Source organism: Bactrocera tryoni, unplaced genomic scaffold, assembly GCF_016617805.1.
Source record: "Bactrocera tryoni isolate S06 unplaced genomic scaffold, CSIRO_BtryS06_freeze2 scaffold_11, whole genome shotgun sequence".
NCBI classification, from domain to species: domain Eukaryota; kingdom Metazoa; phylum Arthropoda; class Insecta; order Diptera; family Tephritidae; genus Bactrocera; species Bactrocera tryoni.
The window spans coordinates 14,559,856-14,574,569 of NW_024395824.1; positions in this window are offsets into that span (position 1 = coordinate 14,559,856).

The window sequence follows — 14,714 nt, forward strand, 5'->3', positions numbered from 1 at the left end:
GCACCTTCCCAATTAAGGGACCGGACATTCCAGGTGCATGCCCTGATATCGTTGTCCTTATTTCGTTTGCCGTGGTCGTCATCAAAAGAGGGGTTTCTCATCCGAGGCTGTTTGTCGCTTTTCATTGGGATAGGCTCTTTACGTGGCGGGTCCCAAACCCAGCGCACAACCCTATGCAGAGGGATGTTTCGCCTTCTCACTTTAGCTCACCTTCGAACGGATGTTCTTAGGCTACCCAGAGGATACTTGGACCGGATCGTGAGCTGCTTGAGTCATATGTAAAAGAATCGTTTCTGGCCACTCCCAAGTGAATGGCGATCAGAAAACTTTCCTCACTTGCGTGAAAGTCTACCCATGACCCCATCCTCCATTCCTATTATTTTAATTGGTATATAAAATTTATGCCGCAATTATTATATAGTACTGGAAAAATATGACTTCTTACTTTTCCCAGAAATGCACCTGTAAAAAAGTATCTTTCTCCTTTTCTTATTATCTTATTTTACCCAGAAATACATTTGTAAAAAAAGTATTTTTATCCTTTTTTTTATTTTCCACATAAAAAAAATAAACAGTTGAAGAGCTCAAAACATGCGTTACATCAGCTCGAACCTACCTACCCTACGCCCGGGAATAAAGGGATGTTAAACTTATTCCAGTGTGAGAGCGCCTCAAAATTAGCGTTTTTTATAACATTTTCCATTATGGCCAGATTGAACAAAATTACAATTTTTTGAGCATTTATCAACCCAATACCTAACATTTAGTACGAATAAAAATTACTAAATAGTGGTTATTTATTACATGGAGAAACTATTTACATCTTTTTAAAGAATATTATAACAACTGACTTTTGTCCTTTCAATACCCAATAATAGGATTTAAGCTTGTTAGCTCTCAATCATTAAATGTTTTTAATCATTTTCCACTGAAAATAAAACTATGATGCTTCAAATTACAAAACGTTTCATCAAATACCTTTAAATTTCACAAATTTATTTAATTTTCATTGTTTTGCATTTTTTATAAGTGGTCTTGAACGATGCAACAAATTCCTCCGTTTACATATTTTTTTGGTAAGATTCCAATCTGGCCATCGCTCCATTCCAATTGCTAAACGTCAAAACCTTCTGAACTCGATCAACTGTCAAAGTTTAGGTGGTTTTGACGTTTAGCAATTGTTCTCTCACTTCCAGTGAGAGAGGAGTTAAACATCTCTTTATCTCTGCTACGCCTTTTCGCAAATGATTTGTTATGATAACAAATATCCACATACATTTTTGGCAATGGCAATAGCAATATATTTCACAGTTTGTATGCCATAAATTTCATCCTGTCGAGATGCCCCGTTAATGTACTATAAAGCTCACTGTCATCAGAGAACGTTTATCATAGAGAAGGTCCACGTCAGGGATAATGGGATGCCCAACTTATTCCAGTGTGAGAGCGCCTCAAAATAAGCGTTTTTTATAACATTTTCCATTATGGCCAGATCGAACAAAATAAGAATTTTTGGGCATTTTAAATTAAAACACCCAACATTTATTACGATCGCAAATTATTATATATTGGACTTTTAATATATGACGAAACTACTTAAATCCTTTTTTATGATTTTATGGTATATTAAAACAACTGACTTTTGATCTTTCAATACTTAATAAGGTGAATTAAGCCAGTTAGTTCTCAATTATCAAATGTTGTTAATCATTTGTGATTGAAGATTAATTCTATTATGCATCAAATTACAAAACGTTTCATGAAATATGTTTAAATTTCGCATTTTCTTTGATTTTCATTGTTTTAAATTTTTATTAGCGATCTTGAACAGCTTCAACAAATTCCTCCGTTTACATATTTTTTTGGTAAGATTTCAATCTGGCCGTCGCTCGTTTCCAATTGCTAAACGGCAAAATCTCCCCAATCCAGTCAACTGTCAAAGTTTAGGTGGTTTTAACGTTTAGCAATTGTTCTCTCACTTCCAGTGAGAGAGGAGTTGGGCATCCCATTATTCCTGGTTCATGTTTCAGATATCGTAAATTTTCGCCAGAGAACGTCTATCATAGAGAAGGTTCACGTTTTAAATATCGTAACTTTTCGAAAGGGTACTCGGCAGAGATGGAGGAGTCTCACAACAGACCAATTATAAGCGTGTTTCACCACGAAAATAGCAGAATTGAGCATTTTCAGTGTTAAGTGAGAAAAATAATGCTAATTTCTGTGTAAAGAAATGTACGCATACAGATTCGTTTATTTACTATGCACAAACGACTCTGCTTATAATTTATAGATCGGTATACACACATGTATTTGTTATGAAAACACATATGCATGTACATAGGTAGGTAGGTAGGAGTGCCGCCCTATCGGACTCAATTAATACTTGATGTGCCATTTTGATGCACTGTTCGTAGAACCTCCTGTATCTGCTATTACGTTTCACATTCTCTTTCAAACCATTTTGAGGTTTCGATGAAACTACTTATGTCCGATATGCTTTTAGTGGAAATCCATTCAAGGTTTGGTGCTAGATGGATTCCAAGTGTTTTGTGTCGGATCTGTGCTAGAGCTGAGCATTCGCAGAGAAAGTGGAAGATTGCTTCCTTGTTCCCTGCTACTCCGCAGCCACGGCAGATGTCGTTGTAGGGCATACCCTTTTGGATGCGTGTTCCCCAAATGGCCAGTGTCCTGTTGTGGTAGCTGTTACTCTGTAAATACTTTTCCTTGACCTATTTAGTAAGTCGTTGGTTCTTTTCCTGTCATATGTTGGCTATAATTGTTTAGTTATGACGCATTTTGTGATATTTTTCCACCTGTTATTTGCAATTTGTTGAAATTGTCAATTGATCTCTCCTTTGATTGATCCTAGGGGACTTGGTATTATCTCCGCCTCGGATTCGTTGAGGAAAGCTCGTGCCTTTGCCAACTCGTCTGCTTTTTCGTTACCGAAAAAGTTCCTGTGGCCGGGAACCCGGATAAAGTTTAGTTGGAGCTTGTCTTTTATTGCGCTTAGTGCTCTCTTGCAATTGTGTACGGTGCTGGAGTTTGTCATGGGTGAAGACAAGGCCAGGAGCGCCGCCTGGCTATCCGTAAATATAGTTGCTTTGTTTATATTCCCGTGGTTTTCTAATAGAGCTTGGCAGGCTTTTTCTATGCCTAGTACTTCTGCTTGGAAGATGCTAGCCGAGTTCGGTAGACGTATAGAGAGAGATATGCCTAGATCAGCGGAGAATACCCCCGTGCCTACTCCGCAGTCCATTTTGGACCCGTCGGTATAGACTGAGATGGTATCTTCCTCTTCTATTGAGCCTCTTCTCCATTCTCGTCTAGATGGTATCCTTACCTGGAAGTGTGTATTGAAATCCAGCTTTGGGAGAATGTAGTCTGATTTATTAATGGTGAGCTTGTTTAGGATTACACTATGTCCATAGTTCTGCTGGTTCCAATCTCCCAATTCTTTTATTCTTGTCGCCGCAATAGCTGCTGTTTTTTGAATAAAAATGTCCATTGGTAGTTGATGCAGGATCACGTTGAGCGCATCAGTCGGACTTGACCTGATTGCCCCAGTAACACCCGCACATGCTGCTCTTTGTATACCATTTAATTTTTTAATGTTGTATTGCTTGTTTAGCGCTGGCCACCATACCAGAGCTCCATATGTAAGTATAGGTCTTATGACCGCCGTATACATCCACATGACTATACTTGCCATGTATGCTTTGTTTATTCTTTTTTCTATATTTATTTTCCAGGACAATTTGGTGTCAATCTCCACCCCCAAGTATTTAGCTGTGGGGGATAAAGTGAGTATTGTACCGTTTAGTACCGGAAGTTGAAACTGAGGTATTTTGGTTCTGCTTGTGAATAGCATCAGTTCTATTTTGTTCGGGTTAACTCCTAGTCCATTGTTTTTAGCCCATAGGTTTAACCTTCGAAGTGCTCTTTCCATAATCTCGCTGACTGTTGAAGGAAACATGCCTGATACCAACAACATTATATCGTCTGCATACGCCACTGTTTTCACTCCTCCACCGTTTAGTTGGAGAAGTATTTCGTTCAGCGCTACAACCCATAGGAGCGGAGAGAGGACCCCTCCTTGAGGCGTCCCTCTACTCACATAGCTTGTTTGTGTTGCAACGCCGTTTGAAGCTATAATCTTCCTATTCTCAAGCATCGATAGTATCCATCTGCACACAGTGTCATCTATGCCACCATGTGCATGAGAGTTAATTATCGCATTTACTTCTATGTTATTGAAGGCGCCCTCTATGTCTAGAAATGCAGCCATGGTGTATTGTTTGTGGTGTAGTGATTTTTCAGTTACACTTATCACCTCGTGAAGGGCAGTTTCGGTTGATCGGCTCTTTATGTACGCATGTTGGGACTTCGATAACTTCTCCGCCCTTATTGTTCTTACGTGTAGATCTATTAGTCTTTCCAGTACCTTCAGCATAAAGGAGGTAAGGCTTATAGGTCAAAGTCCTTGGCATTTTCGTGTGTTATTCTGCCGGGTTTTGGAAGGAACACAACTTTACTTCTTTTCCAACTTCTTGGGATGTAGGATAAATAGTATGTACATAAGTGTGTATTTTAAATTTGACCTACATATTTTATGATGTATTCCGTAAAATCTTTGCAACTATTACTACCTAAATATACGTTTTATTTATAGTCCACCAAACGACATAATCAACAAGCCAACTTACGTAAACTTCAACGACTTGCCATTCTATTGATGATCGAGGACGATCATGCTTAAAGGGGGAAGAGTTAACACAACAGCTCATAAAAGCTTTGCCAATTGACAAAAACAAATTGGCTAAAATAGTTACCCATCTTTGTACACGCATCCGCATAAACTGCTGACACCAAATAAATTTTGAGCGCTTCGATCAACGAACCTTACTACTGCAATTCGGCAATTCTTGGGAAAGCTGAGATCGCTGGGAACAATAAATAATAAACAGGGTAATTCGGCAAATCAACAAATATTGCACATGCAAGTGCGACGTGACTTGTGTGCAGAAATAGGTTTCATTAAAGTTAAGAATATTATTGTAATTTATATTTTATTCGTTTGTAAAAGAAGACGGTCAATAAAGAATAAAGACAGTGGACGCGAGTCCACTTGTTTTTTAAAAATAAAAATTATAAAAATATAATTTAACTTATACAAAAATATATGTATATTTGCTTTGGTTATTAAAAGTTTCGATATTATGTTAAAAGATCAAGCGGTCGCACATGTGCTCATATATAATTATGTGTGCATGTAAACAAATATGACAGACCATAGGGACAATGTTTGTAAATTTGTCTAGATCAGCGTTGTCCACGGCCTATGCGCACAATAGTGCACGGACAGTGCCAGACACCTCACGCAAAAATGTCGCGACAAGTGTCTGTGAAAGCACTATTGTGCTACTGTATTCAACTTCGTAGGCAAGCAAAGCAGAATTTTTCGATCAGTGTACGCTAGAATAACCACCACAAGCATAACGTCCACACAGTCAAGTTGGACAACACTGGTCTAGATGCAACATATGTACATATGTATGTAAATATGGACACTTAATGCTTCATGCGAAATCTCCGTTGACACGGACAACCAATGGCGAACCTCGCGTTTTTTGCTTTCATGTCAACAGCGGCCTTTCCACGGTCACACATGCTCGCGAACATGGCATGATGCAAAAGTTTGACGTTTTCGTTTACACGGTCATGCATGTGCGTGAACTGCATTTTTGTTCAGCTTTCAACGAGCAAACATGGCACGCGCATTAGTGGCAGCTTTTCTGATTGAAGAAATTTTAGAAATGGAGGAAGAGGAAGAAATAGCAAAAAGTGGCAAAAAAAACGAATTTGGGGGCAAGATTGGCGTAAGAAAAGACCAACACGCTCGCATACAAATTTGTTAAAAGAACTAGAAATATCTTGCCCAAAGCATTACAAAAACTTTTTTTGCATTCTTTTTCTTTCCAAAATTGCTCGTTCATGCGCGACACCATTCCTGCGCATTGTCTTTTTTCCTACTGAAAAAATACACTGCGTGCATCATGCAGCCCTTTACACGGTCACACATGTGTGACACACCAGCAGAAAAGTTAAACAAGTTTAAAAACTTTGAACATGGTGACAATCATGTTATGTCGACACAGCATTGTGTTGTTAGAAAATCCGAGCTGTGCCGAAAAAATAAACAAACTATCGTCTATTGTCACCGCTTCCCTTGCCGATCTAACAGCTTCTCCAACAAACTAGCGTAAATATGTATGTTTCTATATGAGCTTGCATACATATCGACGCAGATTTTTGCAAGCCGCGTAAAAATATTTTTTACATTCCCTGACAAATACAGTCAATCCCGATTATGTGCCACAATCAAAGATACAGATTTTTGTGGTTTGTTAAAAATAAAAATATAATATGGCACATAAGCGAGGGCGGATACTTAAGCGAGTGGTACTTAAACAATAATTTCTATGTATTTCAAAAAACAAACCGTGAGATTCAGCAAGATATAGGCAGTCAAGAGGGATGATTTTCATTTAAGCGGAGTACTACTTAACCGGGATCCACTGTACACATAAATCAGAGGAATGTTGAACTTTTTCTTTGACACATTTCTTGACTTAAAAATCGACAAATAAACTATGTTGTCAATTTTATTATAATATATTTGAATACTTATATTTGCGGGGTTGTCACTTTTTCCTTCTCATACAAATATCAGAAATTGTTCAATTTATGATTTTTAGCTTTTGCCATCGTCGCGAAAAGACGCTTGTGGGCAAAGGCTTGTTCGGGGAGATGTGAAGGTAGTCGCTTTTATGAATGAAGCTAGATGCTTGTTGAAAGTGCGCTTGCGTTCATGAATGAAGTTGTTCTTGCTGTAAGATTTACTACATTTGGCGGCCATATTGATTTGGGACGCCGCTGATGCTATTTCAGATATTTGTTGTTTGGTAGAACAATATTTGCAATTTTTGCGGTTGACATTTCTACATGTGAACGCATATAAGTATGATGATTGATTGATTGATTAATAAGAGGAATGCACCGCGACCTTTAGTCTATTGTGCCCTCTCCTAACTTACATAGATTCACCTAGCCCCAGCGCATCGATGAAGTTCAATAGACTTCTGGGCGCTAGTGAGGCTATGCGATCCCTATCCGGAAACATTGATCCGAGGGCCATAGTCCTGCGTCTACAGACCGCTGTGCAGTCAATCAGCAGTTGCTCCGGGGTTTCAGGCTCCAAGTCGCAGAACCGGCAGTTAATACAAGAGGATAGGCCCATGTTGTACAGGTGCCTATTCAACTTGCAGTGGCCGGTATACCATGCGACCAGTAGCCTGAGTTTGTTCCTGGGGAGGTTTATTATAACCTTGAACCTGCTCAGATTGTATCCTCCCATTAGCAGCTTGGCATGTCTCATAACACGCGTTTGCCGCCAATACTCCTCTCTGCCCACACCTTCTTCCCTGCGAAGTACATAGCTCCTTTATAGTATGTGGACCTACCCCAATAAAGGGTTCTGGTCCCACCATCTTGGTGGAGGCTGCGGAGCGGTCTAGCTCATCTGCCAGTTCATTACCGGCTATACCGCTGTGACCAGGCACCCAGATTAGGTGTACCTGGTTACGTTCTGCACGGCTGTTCAGCCTCTCCCTGCACTCCTGCACAAATAGCGATTTGATTTCGTAAGAAGAGATCGCTTTTAGCGCCGCTTGACTATCGCTGAGAATAGCTATTCTCTCATTGCGGTAGTTGCGATGGAGGTTTATTTCTATACACCGACTTATGGCAAAAACTTCTGCCAGGAAAATGCTTTGGAACTCTCCCATGGGTATGGAGAGCTTAGTGCGTGGGCCCGCGATCCCCGCACCGATTCCCTCCGACATTTTCGAGCCGTCGGTGTACCACCTTAACGTACTATTCCTCAGCATCAGTTCGAGATTGGAATCATTCCACTCGTCTTTGCTGCCGAGGGTGACCTTAAACTTCTTCTTGAAGTTAACTGTTTTGGTAGTGCTGTCCCTCGGGAGGAGGGCTGATGGTACATCGCCGCTTATCTTTTCCATCCTCTGGGACGAGATTACCCTACCTTTGCCCCACCCCTCTGCCGTTATTTGCAGGAATTGTGTGCTTGGCTACCTGACCGATAACCAAATGAAGCGGAGTAAGCTCCGTCAGAACCTCCAGTGCTGCCGTTGGACAGGTGCGCATTGCGCCCGTCATGCAGACACAGGCTAGCCGCTACAGCTTCGATAGCTTGGTGCTAACCGAAGTCTGCGACGCTATTGAGGCCCAGGCCACCGCCCCGTATGTGATTATTGGTCGCACTATCATGGTGTACAACCACCTGAGGATCCTTGGCTTACAGCCCCAGGACTTGCCCGCCAGCCGGTTGCACACCATTAAAGCTTTTGTTGCCTTGACCAGGGTCAGGTTTACATGCTGATTCCACCGCAAAGTAGAATCTAGCATCAAACCTAGGTATTTGACACTGCTGGTCATTCCTATCTCTCTGCCCCCAAGTGTAAGGTTCCTGAGACCGGGTAAGGACCTGCGTCTCGTAAAGGGGACTACGGTCGTCTTGAGGGATTGATGTTTAATTCAACCTCTTTACACAACTTCGCCAGGTTTAGACCTCTTTGTATTAGGTCACAGAGAGTGTCTTCGTATTTGCCTCTTGCTATAATTACAATGTCGTCCGCATACCCTTGGCAGCGGATCCCATTGTTCGTTAGCAGTACTAACAGGTCATCTACAAGTAGAGGGCAGGGAGAGCAGGGGTGATAACACACCTCCCTGTGGGCAGCCTCTTGTTGTGCCAAGACGAATCCTCTTGTCACCTACTGTGGTCTCAGCAACTCTGGTACGCAATACAGATTCAATCCATCTGCGCACCGGTGCTGCCACATTCCTTCTCTCCAGTGCCTTGGCTACACTTTTATGAGACGTGTTGTCAAAGGCACCTTCGATGTCCAAGAACGCGCAAAGCATCACCTCTCCATGCTCCAGTGAATTCTCTATTTCAGAGGTTATCTGGTACAGAGCAGTGTTAGTGGATCTACCCGCTCTGTAGGCGTGCTGAGCAGCATGCAGGGGTGCTCTCTTCAGCACTGTCGACCTTATTTCATGGTCCACGATCTTCTCCATGGTTTTTAGTAGGAAAGACGTTAGACTGATTGGCCTGAAGGATTTCGCCAATGAGTAGTCTTTCCTACCCACCTTGGGTATGAAGATCACCTTCGATGTCCTCCATACTTCAGGGATATACGTCAATGCGGGGCTTTCCCTCAGCAGCCGAATCAGGTGAGGCAGCAAATGCTGCTCCCCCTGTTGTAACAGCGCTGGAAAAATACCATCCACTCCCGGAGACTTGAATCTCTCAAACGAGGCCATTGCCCACCGGATTGAGACCGCCGTAAAAAGCCGTTTTGCGATACTCCAATCGTCGCGGGATGGCCCGTGTTCGATTACAGGTAGACACTGGTCTTCCCGAACCGTCTCCGGGAAGTGCGCCCGCAGAAGCTCCGTCGCTCTGTCCTCTGCGCTGGTCGTGAATGTCCCATCTCCTCTTTTGATTGCTACTACTGCGTCGTTTGTGCCTCTGGCCAGAGCTTTATGCAGCCGGGCCGCCTCTGGCGTTGAGGTAACGTTCTCGCAGAATCTCCTGAAGCTAGCATGCTTTGCAGACCTGATCTCCTTATTGTATAAAGTGAGATAGCTCCTATATTCCTCCCAGACCCCCGTACGTTTCGCTTTGCATGTATTTTTTATATGCATTATTTGTGTGGGAATGTCATACGCACATATTTACAAGTGTACGCATAAGTATGTATGATGCTATTTCAAACTATTGTTGTTTTTTAAGCAATGTTTGTAGTTTTTGGGGTGACATATTTGCATGTGTACGCATATGTATGTATACAAGTATGTAGGTTTGTGTATGCGTTATTTGTGCCAATGTCATACGCACATATTTATCTATGTACATATGAGCAGCGCGCACATGTTATTATTGATAAGTGATAATATGATTTGAATTCGCGAAAGCGAACATAAACACAAATGGTCATGATACATGTGAATATAAGTTTTGAATTATAAAATATACGATTTATTTACATTTATCACTATTATAATATATGTATATAATTTTTTTAATATATTATGAAAGTTTGTTATATATGTACATATGTATGTAATGAAGTGTACACATAAGTATGAATACATCAAATACAAAAATTTAAAAAAATAGGCTTTATTTCCACATTAACTAAGAATATTGCTTTAAAAAGTAATCTAATTCAAATGAATTCAATTGCACATGTATTCATTAATATGCACAAAAAGAATTCACACGAATACACATGTTTGCATATAAACGTATAAAAATATGTGTAAGCAAAAGAGCGAAAATTCGTCTGTAACAGCAATATATAGTTTTGAGCATAATTTTTATTCCACGCTTAGTTCTGTTCAAGCAAAATGTTAAAATTTCTCCTGCCGAGTTGGCAGTGGTGAAACACCTCCATCTCGACCGAGTTAGCCAAAAATATTTTTACGTTCTTCGCGCCGTGAACCTTCTCTAAGATAGACGTTCTCTGTTTTCGCAGGGGTACTTGGCAGAGATGAGGGAGTTTCACCACAAACAAATTATAAGCGTGTTTCACCAGAGTTTAGCATCAGGGGACACGAAAATAGCAGAATTGAGCATTTTCAGTATTAAATGAGAAAAATAATGATAATTCCAATGTTAAGCAATGTACGCTTATAGATTCGCTTATTTACTATGCGCGAACGACTTTGCATATAAAGATGATCGGTATATATTTCAAATCAAAGCACATGAGTATATATCTTAAAATTTACTTATTTTATGAAGAATTCCATAAAATCTTTACAAATATATAATACAGCAAGATTTATATTACTACCTAGATATACATTTATATAGGTTTGATACGACATATATTTGTACACATAATGTGAGACTATATTTGCGCATAAATAATTATGTGTGCATGTAAACAAATATGACAGATCATACGCATAGTGTTTGTAATTTGTCTACATGCAACATATACATACATATATAGCGAGATCTTCTTGACACGGACAACCAATGACGAAGCTCACGTTTTTTGCTTTCATGTCAAAAAGTCATTCTGTCGAAAGACCGACGCGACGTCAAAGCGACACAACACTGTGTTGTTGGCAGAAAATCCGAGCTGTGCCGCTGTAACAGCTTCTCCAACAAACTTGCGTAAATATGAATGTATATATGAGCGCGCATACGAGGTGTGTTCAAAAGTATCGCGAATTTTGTGTTTTTTCAAAAATTATTTTTTTATTCATAAATATCTATTCTGTCCCCTTCAAAGTAATCCCCATGAGATATTATACACTTGTGCCAACGGTTTTTCCAATCTTCGAAGCACTTCAAAAAATCATTTTTTTTATCTTCTTCAGCTCCTTCTTCGATGCCGTCTTTATCTCGTCAAGAGAAGCGTAACGTCGTCCTTTCATGGGCCTCTTCAGTTTAGGGAACAAGAAAAAGTTACAGGGGGCCAGATCTGGGGAATACGGTGGCTGCAGCATCATTAGTGTGTTGTTTTTGGCCAAAAAGTCGCGCACAAGCAACGATGTGTGAGCAGGGGCGTTATCGTGGTGCAAGAGCCAATTTTTGTTCTTCCACAAATCCAGGCGTTTCTGGCGGATTGCTTCGCGCAGATTGCGCATAACTTGCAGGTAATATTCCTTATTGACCGTTCTTCGCTGTGCAAGAACTCATGATGCACCACGCCCCTGCAATCGAAGAAAACTGTCAGCAAAACTTTCACATTCGACCGAACTTGGCGCGATTTTTTCGGTCTTGGTTCATGCGGCAGCTTCCATTGAGATGATTGAGATTTGGTTTCCACTTCATAACCATAAACCCACGATTCGTCACCAGTAATGACCCTCTGGAGCAAATGTGGGTCGTCGCGGACGCGGTTGAAATTCGAATATACGTAACCCGCGAAAATTCAAAATTCGCGATACTTTTTGAACACACCTCGTACATATCGACGCAGATTTTTACAAGCCACGGAAAAATCTTTTTCACTTTTTTCTGTGAAGCAACATCAGAAAGTTGTTCAATTTATAATTTTTAGCTTTTTCCATCGTCGCGAAAAGACGCTTGTAGGCAAACGCATGCTAGGGGAGATGTAAAGGCGGTCGCTTTTATGAATGAAGCGAGGTTGTTTGTTGAAAGTGCGATTGCGTTCATGAATAAAATTGTTGTTGTTGTAAGATTTACTACATTTGGCTGCCATATTGACTTGTGACGCCGCTGACGCTATTTCGGGCATTTGTTGTTTTTGCAGAACAATGTTTGTACCCTGCAAGACGGAGGTAACAGATTGCACAAACACATTTAAACATTATCAGCTGTTCACTAACACTGTTACATATTCTGGAATTTTCAATTGAATGGGAGATTACGTAAGTAAGATAGAGAAAAACTATCGACATTCTAAACATATTGTAATGTTAATTTGCTAGAATAGGGTAGACGAATACTCAATTTTTCAAGAAGAAGAAAACGAAAAGCGCAGTTTATTCTGGATTTTAAAGAGGTAACTTTGTTATTTGATAAGTTGATATTTTATAATTAATTTCTTATATGTATATTATTAATTTCTTTTATATATTTTAGAGAAAAGGAAAAAGATTAAGAAAGAGAAAAAGGTAAGCATTGTGAGTTGAATGTTGTGTGTATAATTAAAAATTTTTATATTACAGAAATCGGTTGGACCATTTGGAAAATTCTAATCTATTACGTATAACAAACAAATAAGAGAGTAATTTTTAAATTATTAGAGTTAAATAGTGCATATTTAATTCAAACAGTTGTTATAGATAGTGAATTTTTGTGAAATATGTGATTTGTGCGTTATATCTACATATATGTAAATGTAAAAAATTTAAAATATAAATTGAAACAAATTGTCCGGATGCAATTATAATTGTGTAGAATTTAGAATATCCAGGATTTCGGGAATAAAATAGGTATGGTCGGATAGAGGAGGTTCTGCAGATCAATAGTGTAATCCTTTAATTGATGTTAAATAAATATAATTGAACAATAAGTTAATATTAAAAAAAATCCACACGAATTGGTGAAGTGTTAGTGGACATAAAAATGCGAAAGGGTCGGCTTTAGTATACCGTCCCAGGATTTCGGGTATGGTCGGATAGAGGAGACTCTCCAGATCACGAACAGTGTGACAGTTTGTAATTCATTTATTATTCTTAAATAATCATAATTCAACAATAATTTAAATGTATATTAAAAGCTATTTTTGAAATATATTATATAAAATAAATGCGTACAAATGAATTAGTGAAGTGTTAGTGGATATTAAAGTGAAAAATATAAGTGCAAAATTAATTTTATATATCGAAAATATGTAATTAAAATATTGCAAATTTTCAACTTTAAACGCGAATATCTCGTAAACTATGAGCTTCCTGCGGCTATAACTATATATATCCTTGATCAGGATAATCTCCTCTATCCAACCATATCCTTTTTATCCTTGAAATCCTGGGACGGTATACTAAATTCTTCCCCGCAAATATCTCGAATATTCCCGCAAGTATAAGTATATATACTCTTGAACTGAAGAACCTCCTCTATAACTAAAAATGTTTACTTGTTCGTTTAAGATATCTGTTCGTATGCAGAATATCTAAATTTGTTTAAAATAAAAACAACATTAGTGTTTCATAATGAATAAAAGTGAACATAGTTCGAATATGCATATACGCATTCCTGCTCCGAAGCATGATTTTAAAAATTAAATTAAAATTAAAATATCATTAATCATCACATTTTTTATGATTTTTCATACAATGAATTTTGATGACCTCGTGGAAGAAATGGATTCCGAAGTTGAATCCTCACAACCGTTGAGCCCCCATAGAGGTTGTATTGAACATAAATATTTTTCATTTTTTAATAATATTTTTTTACAGATAAAGTGTTTAAAAAATATCATACCTTTATATGCAATCATGTGTATTCATATGAATTCTTTTTGTGCATATTTATAAATACATGTGCAATTGAATACATTTGAATTAAATTACTTTTTCAAAGCAATATTCGTAGTTAATGTGGAAATAAAGAATATTTTTTAATTATTTTTTGTGTTTGATATATTCATACTTATATGTATACTTCATTACATATGTATATAACAAACTATCATAATATATTAAAAAAATTAAATATATTACAATAGTGATAAATGTAAATAAATCGTATATATTATCATTTAAAACTTATATTCACATGTATCATGATCGTATGTGTTTATGTTCGCTTTCGCGAATTCAAATCATATTGTCACTATATGCCACATATGTATGTAAATATGTACACTTATGGCTACATACCACATTTTTATGTATACATGTACACTCAGTGCTTCTTGCAAAAGAAGCTCAAGTTTTGTCAATGTCGACCGACCGACCCGACGACAAGGCGTCACAACATTGTGTTGTTGGTGGAAAATCCAGCTGTGCCGAAAAAATAAGCGAAAAATCGTTGATTATCACCGCTTCCCTTGTCGCTCTAACACAGTGTTTCCCAAAGTGGGCGATAACGCCCCCTTGTGGACGCTGCAGGTGTCAAGGGGGCGGTAAGAGAT